This window comes from Giraffa tippelskirchi, chromosome 7, assembly GCF_054371585.1.
Source record: "Giraffa tippelskirchi isolate mGirTip1 chromosome 7, T2T-mGirTip1v1.2.pri, whole genome shotgun sequence".
NCBI lineage: Eukaryota > Metazoa > Chordata > Mammalia > Artiodactyla > Giraffidae > Giraffa > Giraffa tippelskirchi.
The window spans coordinates 30791580-30804638 of record NC_137281.1 but is presented as its reverse complement, the minus strand read 5'-3'; the positions used below and the strand labels follow the sequence as shown (position 1 = coordinate 30804638).

The 13059-nt window shown below is 38.5% G+C and overlaps 1 protein-coding gene across 5 annotated transcripts in view; it reads left to right on the top strand.

Moving 5' to 3' along the window:
• The window catches only part of LOC145514261 (uncharacterized), a 261315-nt gene that overhangs the window by 13747 nt on the left and 234509 nt on the right, over positions 1-13059 (top strand). For all 5 annotated transcript variants that reach the window (XR_014059995.1, XR_014059996.1, XR_014059999.1 and 2 more), the window contains exons 3-5: positions 3601-3700; positions 12392-12531; positions 12632-12864. The gene's annotated coding sequence lies outside the window, so the exon portion shown is untranslated. The remainder of the gene's footprint in view (positions 1-3600; positions 3701-12391; positions 12532-12631; positions 12865-13059) is intronic.

Sequence of the window (13059 nt, the reverse complement as noted above, 5' to 3'; positions counted from 1 at the left end):
CATACACTAATATGCTCTGAAAAATGCTACTAATCACTTATTTCTTGTCTCTCTTTGCTGTCTTTCCGGTTTTCTGTCTGCTGTTTTCTCATTCTGAGTGTACTGTTATGGTTAGCTAGACTCTTCATCTCTGTGTATCATCCTTCCCAGGTGTAGTTAACTGGGCCTTTTGATTTAGTTCCCTCTGGAGGTGGAAATGTTAATTCCCACAGTAAATCTACATCTAAAACACATCCTTTATCATATTCAAATAAGCACTTCTGTGTAACACCACTTACCGTCCACCAGGCTGCTATTAGACAGTAATTTTTCCTTTTAAACTTCCTGGTGTTGAGAGACTCCTCGAGCAAGTTCTCCCCAAAGTAGAGAAGCAATGAAAGATGTGGAAACTTATTCATCCATTACTGCAACAGGATGGAACTATTTTAAAATAGAGAAAAAGAAACAGAAACACATCAAGGATGTCAGAGTTTGCGTAACACATTCGTATAGACATAAGAATTGGAATTAAAAAGATCTGGATTTGGATCCTGACTCTCTTACTTAGGGACCATTTGATCTTGGAGAATCAGTCATCATTTGTTATTGTTCCATCACTCAGTCTTGTCTGACTCTTTGCAACACCATGAACTGCAGCACACAGTCTTCCCTGTCCTTCACTATCCCTGAAGTTTGCTCAGTCTCATGTCCATTGAGTCAGTGATGCTATCCAACCATCTTATCTCTGTTGTCCCCTGCCCTCAGTCTTTCCCAGCATCAGGGTTTCTTTTCCAATGAGCCATCTCTTTGCATCAGGTGGCCAAAGTGTTGGAGTTTCAGCAGCAGTATCAGTCCTCCCAGTGAATATTCAGGGTTGATTTCCTTTCGGATTGACTGGTTTGATCTCCTTGCAGTACAATGGACTCGCAAGAGTCTTCTCCAGCACCACAGTTTGAAAGCATCAATTCTCCAGAGCTCAGCCTTCTTTATGGTCCAGCTCACGTCCCATACATGACTACTGGTAAAACCATAGCTTTAACTATACAGAACTTTGTTGGCAAAGTGATGTCTCTGCTTTTTAATATGCTGTCTAGGTTTGTCATCATTAGTGAGTCCTAATACTATCTGAGACTATATCCCCTGCACAATTCACTGAGGTGTTTATCCAGTCTGGACTTGCTGAACGCATACTAAGGGCCACTGTTCTTGTGAAGATTGGCTGGCACAGTTGGTATAAGAATCAAAATTTAACATGAATCACCTTGTTGTTGTTGTTCAGTCGCTAGTCGTGTCCGACTCTTTGTAACCCTATGGTCTGCAGCATATCAGGCCTCTCTGTCCCTCACCATCTCCTGAAGTTTGCCCAAGTTCATTTCCATTTTATCGGTGATGCCATCCAGCCATTGCATCCTCTGATGCCCTCTTTGCCTTACCTCTTCACCTAAACCAACACAAAAGCTAAATGCCATCCACCAATCAGTATAAGAGGTCCTGAGGGATTCCATTCAACTTTTTATTATTAGTCTCATTTGTTTTGAAGAAACTTCTCCAGGTAAGAATTCTCATGGACTCTTTTAAATCCAGGGTGGGCTGGAGAGCCAAGGAGGATTTCTGAGAATATAGTCACAATACCTGGTCTGATAAAACCTCATTTTGTGAATTAATGTAAAAGTTAAATGCCAGAAGGCATAATATGGTCATCACAGCTGGTTAAATATGTAACAAATTACCTTAATTATGGATTAGAATGCAAACAATCAGAAACTGCTAAAAAAATATGGAATATATGGTCTTAATATGAGCAGTCCAATCGATTGGGAGTTTGTGAAATGTTCCATGAGAGGAAGAGACTGCTAATAGAGAGTGGAAAATATATTTTAAACCCTCATTGTGATACTCATGCAAAATGATGCCCTGACACTGACATTGCCTTGGGGAGAACTGATCTCCGCTCACACATACTTCTAAGGCATTCTTTGTGGAAGCTGATTTCCCATCCTCAGCACTTGGCTTTGCTATGTTCAATGCACTTCCAGGTAAGCTGCTTTCAAATCAGCTCAGAAAACACCTGTTTTGAATGGTTTTGATTTCAAGTACTTCTTGACTTCATCCTTACCCCATGTAGTTATAAAAATAAGGACAAGAGGGGCAATTTGACACTATTGAGACCAAAGCTTTTATGGGGCAATAAAGAAACAGAAGTTAAAGTATGTTAAGTGACACAAAGCTCGTCCAGGAAGAGAGTCTAGAAAAGCTGTGAATGTGTAATGAAAATGGTAGCTACTATTTCTTGAACACCTATTATATTGCCAGCACAGGACTGGTGTTACAGATACATTGTCTCGTTTGGTTAGCACAGTGAGTCCAAGAGTAGTTATTGCTACTTTGATTTATGAGAGGAGGGAGTTGAAGCTTGGAGAATTTTAAAGCATGGAGAATTGAAGTAACTTCCTTAAATAACAAGTAATTTATCTGTAATTTAACATATATGCTTTACTTCCAAACACATCTTTCAATTCTACAATTTGCTTCCCTTTTCACATTTATTTTGTAGGAAACAAACAAAAACCTAACTAAACAAAATCATGCCATAAGAACAATAGTCTTAAGAAGTTCAGTAACAAAAACCACCGTAAACAAATAAATTGATCTATTTCTCCTTATTAGCTAGTTATTGTGATAATAGCATGCAATTTTGATATTATAACTTGATAACCCAAAGGAAGGGAAAAACCCATTTGGATTCTTGTTTTTTGTTTTTCATTAAGAAGGAACAATATAAGTGTTGAGAAAATTTAACCCTCACTTCGGGAACTTGATTGATGCTTTCTGGAAATACAATTGACTGTATACCTTAGCAAGTTACTGGAAGTTTTACTCTATTATACGAGACACTGAGGGGAAAAAAAGAGTTGTACTGTTCCATATTTATTCAGCCATGATTAATATAGTGTTGAATAATAATTTTTAATTTCCATTTCTTGAATATATTTATTAATTTACCTCCTGCCAATATATGGCTCTGGTTGCCACTATTTAGAATTTATTCCTGTTCTTCCTAAGTATCATTTGCATAATGGAATGATGAGGTCCATTCACCAGCAGTTGGTTGTGGGGTGTTGGACAGAGTGACTGGGTTGTAATTAGTGGCATCTGGCCTCTGGTTTCATTAGCATGCAAATAGAAATACCAGAGGCCAGGACAGCCTGGCGGTTTCACAACAGTCACTATAACGCATATCTGCTTTTATAAGCATATCAGTGGGATTGCTTTTTCTAAAAGAATGAAATATGTATGTCTGAATGAAGTTGATGGTCTATCTTTGCATCCTGGAATCTTAAAAAAAATATTTTTCATCAAAAGAGAAAACAAGACTATAATATGTCAATCTTAACCTTTCCTTTCCATTTTTAGGCTATTAAAAATGTAATCCAAGCTCTTGTTTCCGCCTGGTCTGCCTCCATTTCCCCAGTGAAACCTTTTCTCTTCTCCTCATCTTCTTTATTTTCCCTAATTAAGCTACCTAGTTTCATCTTTATAAAACGTGGCACTTTTTTTCTTTTCATGGCAACACATTGCTCAAGAAATGACAAGGCTCTCTATTCTGTTTCACTGTTTCAGACTCTTGTCCTTGGTCTTCATGGTTCTGTTATAATTTGGGGTCATTGTTGCTGCTGATGATGGATGGATTGTAATTGGAACAAACCCTGTTGGAAGCTTGGTATGTACAAAGGATTGTTTTATTCTTCTTTGATCTTCTCAGCAATTCAATAAATTGGAACTACTAAAGTCTTTATTTTCAGATTAAAAAGAAAAAAAAAACAGAAACCAATAAAAATGAGGTTCTGTAAGGTACCGTAGCTTTACTAAAGCTGTTCAGTAAGTGTTATACTCAAGATTTGAATCCAAGCCTCTCTGACTGTATAATCCTGTGTTCTTAGCCACTTTTCTTTCTTTTAAAAAAATATGTTTACTGATTTATTTGGCTGAGCCAGGTCTTAGTTGCAGCACGCAGGATCTTCATCCTTGTTGCAAAATGTGGTATCTTTAGTTGCAGCATGTGGGATCTAGTTCCCTGACCAGGGGTTGAATCCCAGCCCCCTGCATTGGGAACACTGAATTTTAGCCACTGGACTTCCAGGGAAGGCCCTCTTAGCCACTTTTCTCTACCGCTTCCCACAACAGATGAGCACTTGGTCTGAAAATCAATTTGGGCTCTGAAGATACTTCAGACTACAGAATTTTATCATTACACAAACATTCTAAGTCTCATAATTTGAAAAATTTGTCAAAGAGACAATGTTGGATATTTTATTTATGTGTAACTAGACATATATCTGCATGTCGATGTGATTTTACTGGTCATCTCGTGGACTGAGATCACTGTTTCCTGAAGTATGAAGTGTAGAATCTCTGTTTCATGGATTGTCTACGGGTATTACATGACAGTGGTGTTTCTTGGTCTATTAAGTTTGGAGATACTTGGGTTAAATTACATTAGCAAGTTTTCCCTAGAGCAGAATTTCTAAAAGCCTTTTAATATGTTAATGTGAATATACCTAACTTCAAGGGAGACTGAGAATAGAGTATCTTTTATTTATTTATTTGTTTTTTTACCTTGACTATATGAAATTCTACTTGCCAGCAAGGAAACAGTTGCAGAGGTTGCAGGTTAAGGACTAAAGAGTAAGCAATATCATGTTTTAAGTATGAGGACCTGGACAATATATTAAAATGTAGCCCTTTATTTCTCAAAGACCTTTGGAATCACTTACTGAATCATATATATTATTTACCCTTTGATTCATAGAAGTCTTGAAATGTAGGAGAATGAAACATGTCTCAAGTTATTAGTGTAAAGATTAAGGAAGATAATGTATGCAAAATACGTAGCCTAGTACTTAACATAGAGGCATTCCCACATCCAAACAGGTGAAAGCTATGCTCTCACCTTGTCACATCTATCAACTCAGCCCAGTGCAAAACTCAAGGCAGTCTCTAGCTCCAAGAAGATCCTATTTGATAATGGTACAAGTTGAGACTAGAGCAAGAATCCAGCCATTGCTGGTCAGAACAATCACTACAGGCAATTCTTTATCAATACTGGCTGTTATCACAATACATCTAACAGACAAGAACAGCATGTAAAACTATAATGGAAAGTGGAGCCAGTATCATTGACTTCCCTGGGGAAGTCATTCATTCATAGAGTGAATACTCCATAAAGGTTTAATTTAAATATGAGCCAATTTCCAGAACTTTATATTGTGTTCTTTTCCTTATCTCATACAAGTAATTTCAAAATACTAAAATTAGATTGACAAGGAGAAAAATACCCACTACTGTCATCCTTAATAATCATCTGCAATCAGCAGTGAATTAATAGCAGTGGCCTCTCACTGTTGCTATCAATTACACACATTATTAATGGATTGACAAAAATCTGCTAAGGCATAGATTGTTAACAGGAATTGACACCTCAGTTATTGCTAGTGTCAGACATTAATTTTGGAGGGTGCAACCATGCTACATTAAAATGCATGTTGTGATGGTTTATATTGTGGGAGAGAAGACTCTTTCTGGAAAGTGGTTTGGAATGCAGTTGAAGGGAAGATATAAAGCAGATGTCTGAGACAAGAGACATGGAGAGGAGATCATTCCCAAACAATAGTTATTGACACATGCCAAGAGCTGTCATACAGTAAAGATTCTGGGCCATTAATCTGGACCCTCCTAAGTTGGTTAAGTAAGATCTAGAACAATCTGAATATTGTAGCTATTTAAAAATTTTAAGTATTAAATTTTGTAAAAAACAAAACTAAGTTTTTCTTTGTTTAATTCTCAAAGTAACCTTCTGAGGAAATTGAAGATGAGAAAACTGAGTATTTTAAATGACCCTAGTTAAGTTGCATTGGTTGAAAAACAGCTGAGAGTTGAACACATCTTTCAGAAGTGCATATATTTTTCACTTTTCTGTATTATTTCCCTAGAGCTCCTAAGATTTGGGAGCAATTGATGGTGATATGGGGTGGCAGAAAGAATAGTAATGGAACTTTTGAAATGGTGCATCATCAGGTCATCGTGCTCAGTTGCTCAGTTGTATCCGACATGGACTGTAGCCGCCAGGCTCCTCTGTCCCTGGGATTTTCCAGGTTAGAATACTGGAGTGCATAGGAAATGGCTAAAACACAGCTCCCTAGTGCACCCCTGGAGGCGAAGTGCAAGTCTACCTTCATCCAGCATAGTGGGATGACAACTCCATTTCCCTCCCCAGGGAAGTCAGTGATACTGGCTCCACTTTCCATTATAGTTTTACATGCTGTTCTGGTCTGTTAGATGTATTGTGATAACAGCCAGTATTGATAAAGAATTGCCTGTAGTGATTGTTTTGACCAGCAATGGCTGGATTCTTGCTCTAGTCTCAACTTGTACCATTATCAAATAGGATCTTCTTGGAGCTAGAGACTGCCTTGAGTTTTGCACTGGGCTGAGTTGATAGATGTGACAAGGTGAGAGCATAGCTTTCACCTGTTTGGATGTGGGAATGCCTCTGAGAAAATAAGGGCTTCCCTCATAGCTCAGTTGGTAAATCATCCGTCTGCAATGCAGGAGACCCTGGTTTGATTCCTGGGTCAGGAAGATCCCCTGGAGAAGGAAATGGCAACCCACTCCAGTATTCTTGCCTGGAGAATCCCATGGACAGAGGAGCCTGGTGGGCTACAATCCATGGGATAGCAAGAGTCAGACATGACTTAGCAACTAAACCACCACCACCTGAGAAAATAAATACTTGTAGTCTTTGTAAGGAGAAGGCAATGGCACCCCACTCCAGTACTCTTGCCTGGAAAATCCCATGGACGGAGGGGCCTGGTAGGCTGCAGTCCATGGGGTTGCTAAGAGTCGGACATGACTGAGCAACTTCACTTTCGCTTTTCCCTTTCATGCACTGGAGAAGGAAATGGCAACCCACTCCAGTATTCTTGCCTGGAGAATTCCAGGGACGGCAGAGCCTGGTGGGCTGCCGTCTATGGGGTCGTACAGAGTCAGACACGACTGAAGTGACTTAGCAGCAGCAGCAGCAGCAGTCTTTGTAAATATCTTAAAAGAAGTAACTTTTCATCCTCAGTGAGTAATAAAATAACATAAAAAAGCAGGGAAAGTAAAATATTTATTTCACATTGAAAAGATGAAAAATAATCCCAATACTTGTTCTATATATTAATATAAGCAGGCAGGGCCATGGAATACTAATCCATTATGACTGGTGTCCTTAGCAGAAGAAGAAGAAACACCGGAGATGCATATGCACAGAGAAAAGGCCGTTTGAAGATACAGCAAGAAGATGGCCACCTGCAAACCAAGGAGAAAGGTTTGGAGAAACCAAACCTACTAACAGCTCAATCTTTGACTCTTAGCTTCCAGAACTATGAGAAAATAAATTTATGTCATTTAAGTCACCAAGTCTGTGGTACTTAATTTTGGCAGCCCTGGCAGGCTATACAAGATTCCTGAGAGTCTCAGTTATTATTCTAGATTCTCATCTTTGACCTATTTAAATGCATCTTTTTGAATATAATTCTTGGATGTTTTCAGCCTTTCATAATTTGTCAGCTTTTTGTACAAAATATTTATGTGGAATGTTGGATTTCTTGTTACTTGTTTTTCACCATTTGCAAATGTAAAATTTGTGTGCACGACACTGCTAGAATATATTATTTCAAGCACAGTGTTATATATGCATTACCTCCTTGATTCTTATACTCATCTGTGTTAGCCTTTTCAAACAGCCTTTTCTCTGTGCATATGCATCTCCGGTGTTTCTTCTTCTTCTGCTAAGGACACCAGTCATAATGGATTAGTGCCCTATCTTAGAACCTCATTTAACCCTAATTACCTCTTTAAAGGTCTTATTTTGGGACTCTCCTGGCGATCCAGTGGCTAAGGCTCCAGGCTTCCAATGCAGGGGGGCCAAGTTCCATCCTTGGTCAAGAAGCTAGATCCTACATACTGCAAATAAGAGTTCTCATGCCACAACTAAAACAAAAAAGATTACACATGCTGAAACTAAGATTAGGCACAGCTAAATAAATAAATAAATAAAACGCCTTATCTCCAAATAGTCATATTGTGAGTCAGGACTTCAACATATGATTCTAGGGGGACAGGATTTAGTCTATAACATCATCCAAGGAGATAGAATTTACCCCCATCTTACAAAGTGATACTAGTTTATCCTCACCTTCAGGAAGAAGGAACAGAGGTTTGGACAGAATGTCTTGCCAAATTGGCAACTAGACTCTTGGGCTAGAAAACTAAGCATGGAAGCATGTAAATTATCATATGTGAAACTAATCGCCAGTCCAGGTTCAATGCATGATACAGGGTGCTCAGGGATGGTGCACCGGGATGACCCAGAGGGATGGGATGGGGAGGGAGGTGGGAAGGGGGTTCTGGAAGGGGAAAACATGTACACCCATGATGGATTCATGTCAATGTATGGCAAAACAAATACAATATTGTAAAGTTAAAAAATAGAAAAATAAACTAATTTAAAAAAGTGAAAAAAATAAAATAAAACTAAGCACATATTCTGTGTGAGAATAAGCACATATTCTGTGCTTCAGAATCAACTAGAGGAGTATACCAAGGGCTTAGGGGCTGAGTTTAATATGCAGAGGCCAGTGATAGGAACTAATGTAGTTTGGAGTAAGGGTTTTGAGATCTCCAAGTGCTAAAACTCCACCTATCTAGAGCTATAACCATGATTCTTACTGCATACGTGCTCAGTTGCTCAGTCAATCCAACTCTTTTGAGACCCCATGGACTGAAACCCACAAGGCTTCTCTGTCCATGGAAGTTTTCAAGCAAGAATACTGGAGTGGGTTGCCATTTCCTCCCCTGGTGGATCTTCCCAGCCTAGGGACCAAACCTGCATCTCTTGCATCTCCTGCATTGGAAGGTAGTTTTTTTTACCACTGTGCCACCTGGGAAGTCCTGTGATTTTTATGAATAGACATTTATTGAATGAGTGCATGCCAGGCAATGGGCTAAGTGCTACTGTGAGTTGTTGTATACACACACACACACACATACACACACAATGAGAAAAAATTCCTATTATTGTTCTCATTTCTCTGATGACAGTCTAGAGGTTCAGAGGGATTTAACAACTTGCCAAAGAACATGGTGGGAGGGCCTTCCCTCATGGTTCAGTGGCTGGGACTTCACACTCCCAGTGCTGGGGGTCCCGGTTCCATCCCTGGTCAAGGAACTAGATCCCACATGCCTCAACTAAGAGTTCACATGCCGCAACAAAGATCAAACGTCCAGAGTGCCTCGACTAAGACCCAGTGCAGCCAAATGGATAAATATTAAAAAAAAAAAAAAACATGATGGCAAACCCAGTATTGAACCACTGGCTGTTTATCTTTTTTTGTTTGTTTGTTTGATATTTTAACTTTACAACATTGTATTTGTTCTGCCATACATTGACATGAATCCACCATGGGTACACATGCTTTCCACCTCCAGAACCCCCCTTCCACCTCCCCTCCACCCCACCCCTCCAGGCCATCCCACTGCACCAGCCCCAAGCACCCTGTATCATGCATCGAACCTGGACTGGCGATTCGCCTCACACATGATAATTTACATGCTTCCATGCCATTCTCCCATATCATCCCACCCTCGCCCTCTCCCATAGAGTCCATAATACTATTTTATTTATCTATGTCTCTTTTGATGTCTCGCATACAGAGTTATCTTTACCGATTGACTAAATACCATATATATGTGCTAGTATACTGTATTGGTGTTTTTCTTTCTGGCTTACTTCACTCTGTATAATAGGCTCCAGTTTCATCCACCTCATTAGAACTGATTCAAATGTATTCTTTTTAATGGCTGAGTAATATTCCATTGTGTATATGTACCACAGCTTCCTTATCCATTCATCTGCTGATGGGCATCTAGGTTGCTTCCATGTCCTGGCTATTACAAACAGTGCTGCGATGAACATTGGAGTACACGTGTCTCTTTCAGGTCTGGTTTCCTCAGTGTGTATGCCCGGCAGTGGGATTGCTGGGTCATATGGCATTTCTATTTCCAGTTTTTTGAGGAATCTCCACACTGTTCTACATAGTGGCTGTACTAGTTTGCATTCCCAACAGTGTAAGAGGGTTCCCTTTTCTCCACACCCTCTCCAGCATTTATTGCTTCTGGTCTTTCGGATAGCAGCCATTCTGACGGGCATGAAATGGTACCTCATTGTGGTTTTGATTTGCATTTCTCTGATAATAAGTGATGTTGAGCATCTTTTCATGTGTTTGTTAGCCATCTGTATGTCTTCTTTGGAGAAGTGTCTGTTTAGTTCTTTGGCCCACTTTTTGATTGGGTCGTTTATTTTTCTGGAATTGAGCTGTAGGAGTTGCTTGTATATTTTTGAGATTAATTGTTTGTCTGTTGCTTCGTTTGCTATTATTTTCTCCCATTCTGAAGGCTGTCTTTTCACCTTGCTTATAGTTTCCTTTCTTGTGCAAAAGCTTTTAATTTTAATTAGGTCCCATTTGTTTACTTTTGCTTTTATTTCCAATATTCTGGGAGGTGGGTCATAGAGGATACTGCTCTGGTTTATGTCGGAGAGTGTTTTGCCTATGTTTTCTTCTAGCAGTTTTATAGTTTCTGGTCTTAACGTTTAGATCTTTAATCCATTTTGAATTTATTTTTGTGTACGGTTTCATTCTTTTGTGTTTAGTTTCATTCTTTTACAAGTGGTTGACCAGTTTTCCCAGCACCACTTGTTAAAGAAATTGTCTTTCCCATTGTATATTCTTGTCTCCTTTGTCAAAGATAAGGTGTCCATAGGTGCATGGATTTGTCTCTGGGCTTTCTATTTTGTTCCATTGATCTATATTTCTGTCCTTGTGCCAGTACCATACTGTCTTGATGACTATGGCTTTGTAGCAGAGCCTGAAGTCAGGCAGGTTGATTCCTCCAGTTCCATTCTTCTTTCTCAAGATTGCTTTGGCTATTCGAGGTTTTTTTGTATTTCCATACAAATTGTGAAATTATTTGTTCTAGTTCTCTGAAGAATACTGTTGGTAGCTTGATAGGGATTGCATTGAATCTACAGATTGCTTTGGGTAGTATACTCATTTTCACTATATTGATTGGCTGTTTATCTTTTGATTCACAAGCCTTGACTCACTAAACCAAGCAGCATCTTGAGCTTGCAGCTTCCACATCCCATCTCAAATTCTCTCAGGAACTTACCAGAGCTCCTGATAAGGAAACCTGCCAGGTGCCCCTCTCGAGACCAAGATGAGATTCTTCAAGAGAAATATTGAAATCAATGTTAGCTTATTCTTCATTCTAATTCTATTTGTGTGCACAGTTTCACAAGATGAGGTTATCCACTCAAAGTTTCAGATGATTTCTATGTTCATGACATTTGTAGGCCTTTCTACCACATACTATTCCATTAGTACATCACAGACATAACAGTTACTGTCACTCATATAGTTTAACATTTTAAAGTCTGTTGCTACCCCAGTGCTATCAACCTTTCTGATTTATGTATTCTAAAACATTTAAGACCAAGTCTGTTTTCTTGTCTATCACATTGGATGAAAAAGGATACATTAGGATGTAAATGGAGACGGTGATAACCAAAGGAAGATGTATTTATTCAGTGCCAGGAACTGAGATAACCTCTGTAATTGGGTGTGTGTGTGTGTGTGTGTGTGTCTATAATTACAGTTAATCCTCAGAATTCTATGAGTAGATATGATTTACCATTATGCCTATTTTACATAAAGAAATTGTGCTTTACATAGATGGTTCACTTGCTTTTTCCATGAGCAAATGGTGATGACAGTATTGTGGTTAAATTTCTATGACACTACAGACTATGACATATGTATATGTCACATATATATCAGTATATCCTGTTCATACATTATTTCTGTCTGGAAAAGGTCTATAAGGAACTGAGGTATATCACAATGATTTCCTTAAATCATAGCACATGCTTATGTGTGTATATAAAATTTTTCTATTTTTCTAAAATATTTTGAGTCTAGACTATGATAAAAGTACAGGTAATGTTTCTAACTATTTCACAAAAGAATAAATTCACAACTTTCTACTTTGAATCTAACTCAAGAAATCACTTTCACTCTTTTGCCTTCAGTTTACAAGGTATTAAATGTTTGTAAACACCAGTAACTTTCAGTGAAAATTGACAATGTAGGTATATGAAAAGCTCATAATTACAAAATGTATAAGTAAAATACATATGATTTTAATACAGTAGCTCACAATACAGTAGCCCCAGTGCTAAATACTTTATGTGACTTAACTCATTTAATTCTTATACAAATTCAATAAGGTAATGAGCATTTTCACTTTACAGATAAAGAAACTGAAGAACAGAGAAATTAAGGAATTTATCCCAGTGGTCTTGCTAGAGGTTGGAATCAACACCAGATCCAAACATCAGCACTCAGGTTGCTGAGTACTGTACTATACCAACCCTGGTATTAAATTTATCAGGTAAAGATTTGTATATGGGGGTTATTTATTTAGTTTTAAACTCTCGTATGAGATCTTTTTGTCCTGATAAATGGTCCCCTGTTTACTTGTGATTTTGCAGTTCCTCCCACTGTTGGCAGTCTTTGGCCATTCATTGAATCTGGACCAGCCTTCTTTCTTTAACTAATATTACACAGTGGAAGGAATGAAATACCTGAGGACTCGATTACTCTTTATCTTGGAATGCTGCCAGTGCTGTGATGCTTTTTAATGGAATATAAGAGATCACATGGAAAAGGTTCAAAGTGTAAAAGCTAACACCATCTTAGATCAGTTTACATACCTACCAAACAGGTGAGAAAATGCAGATCACAATAACAGCCCATAGCAGATCATAAACAAAAGAATGTGCCCTGATGAGAAAAGAACCATTCCACTCACCCTTAGGCTTGGGATCAATAATATATGATTATTTTTTAAGGCATTGATTTCAGGAGCAGTTTGTTATGCTTCAGTAGCTAATTAATGAAGAAACTGACAGCAGAAGTG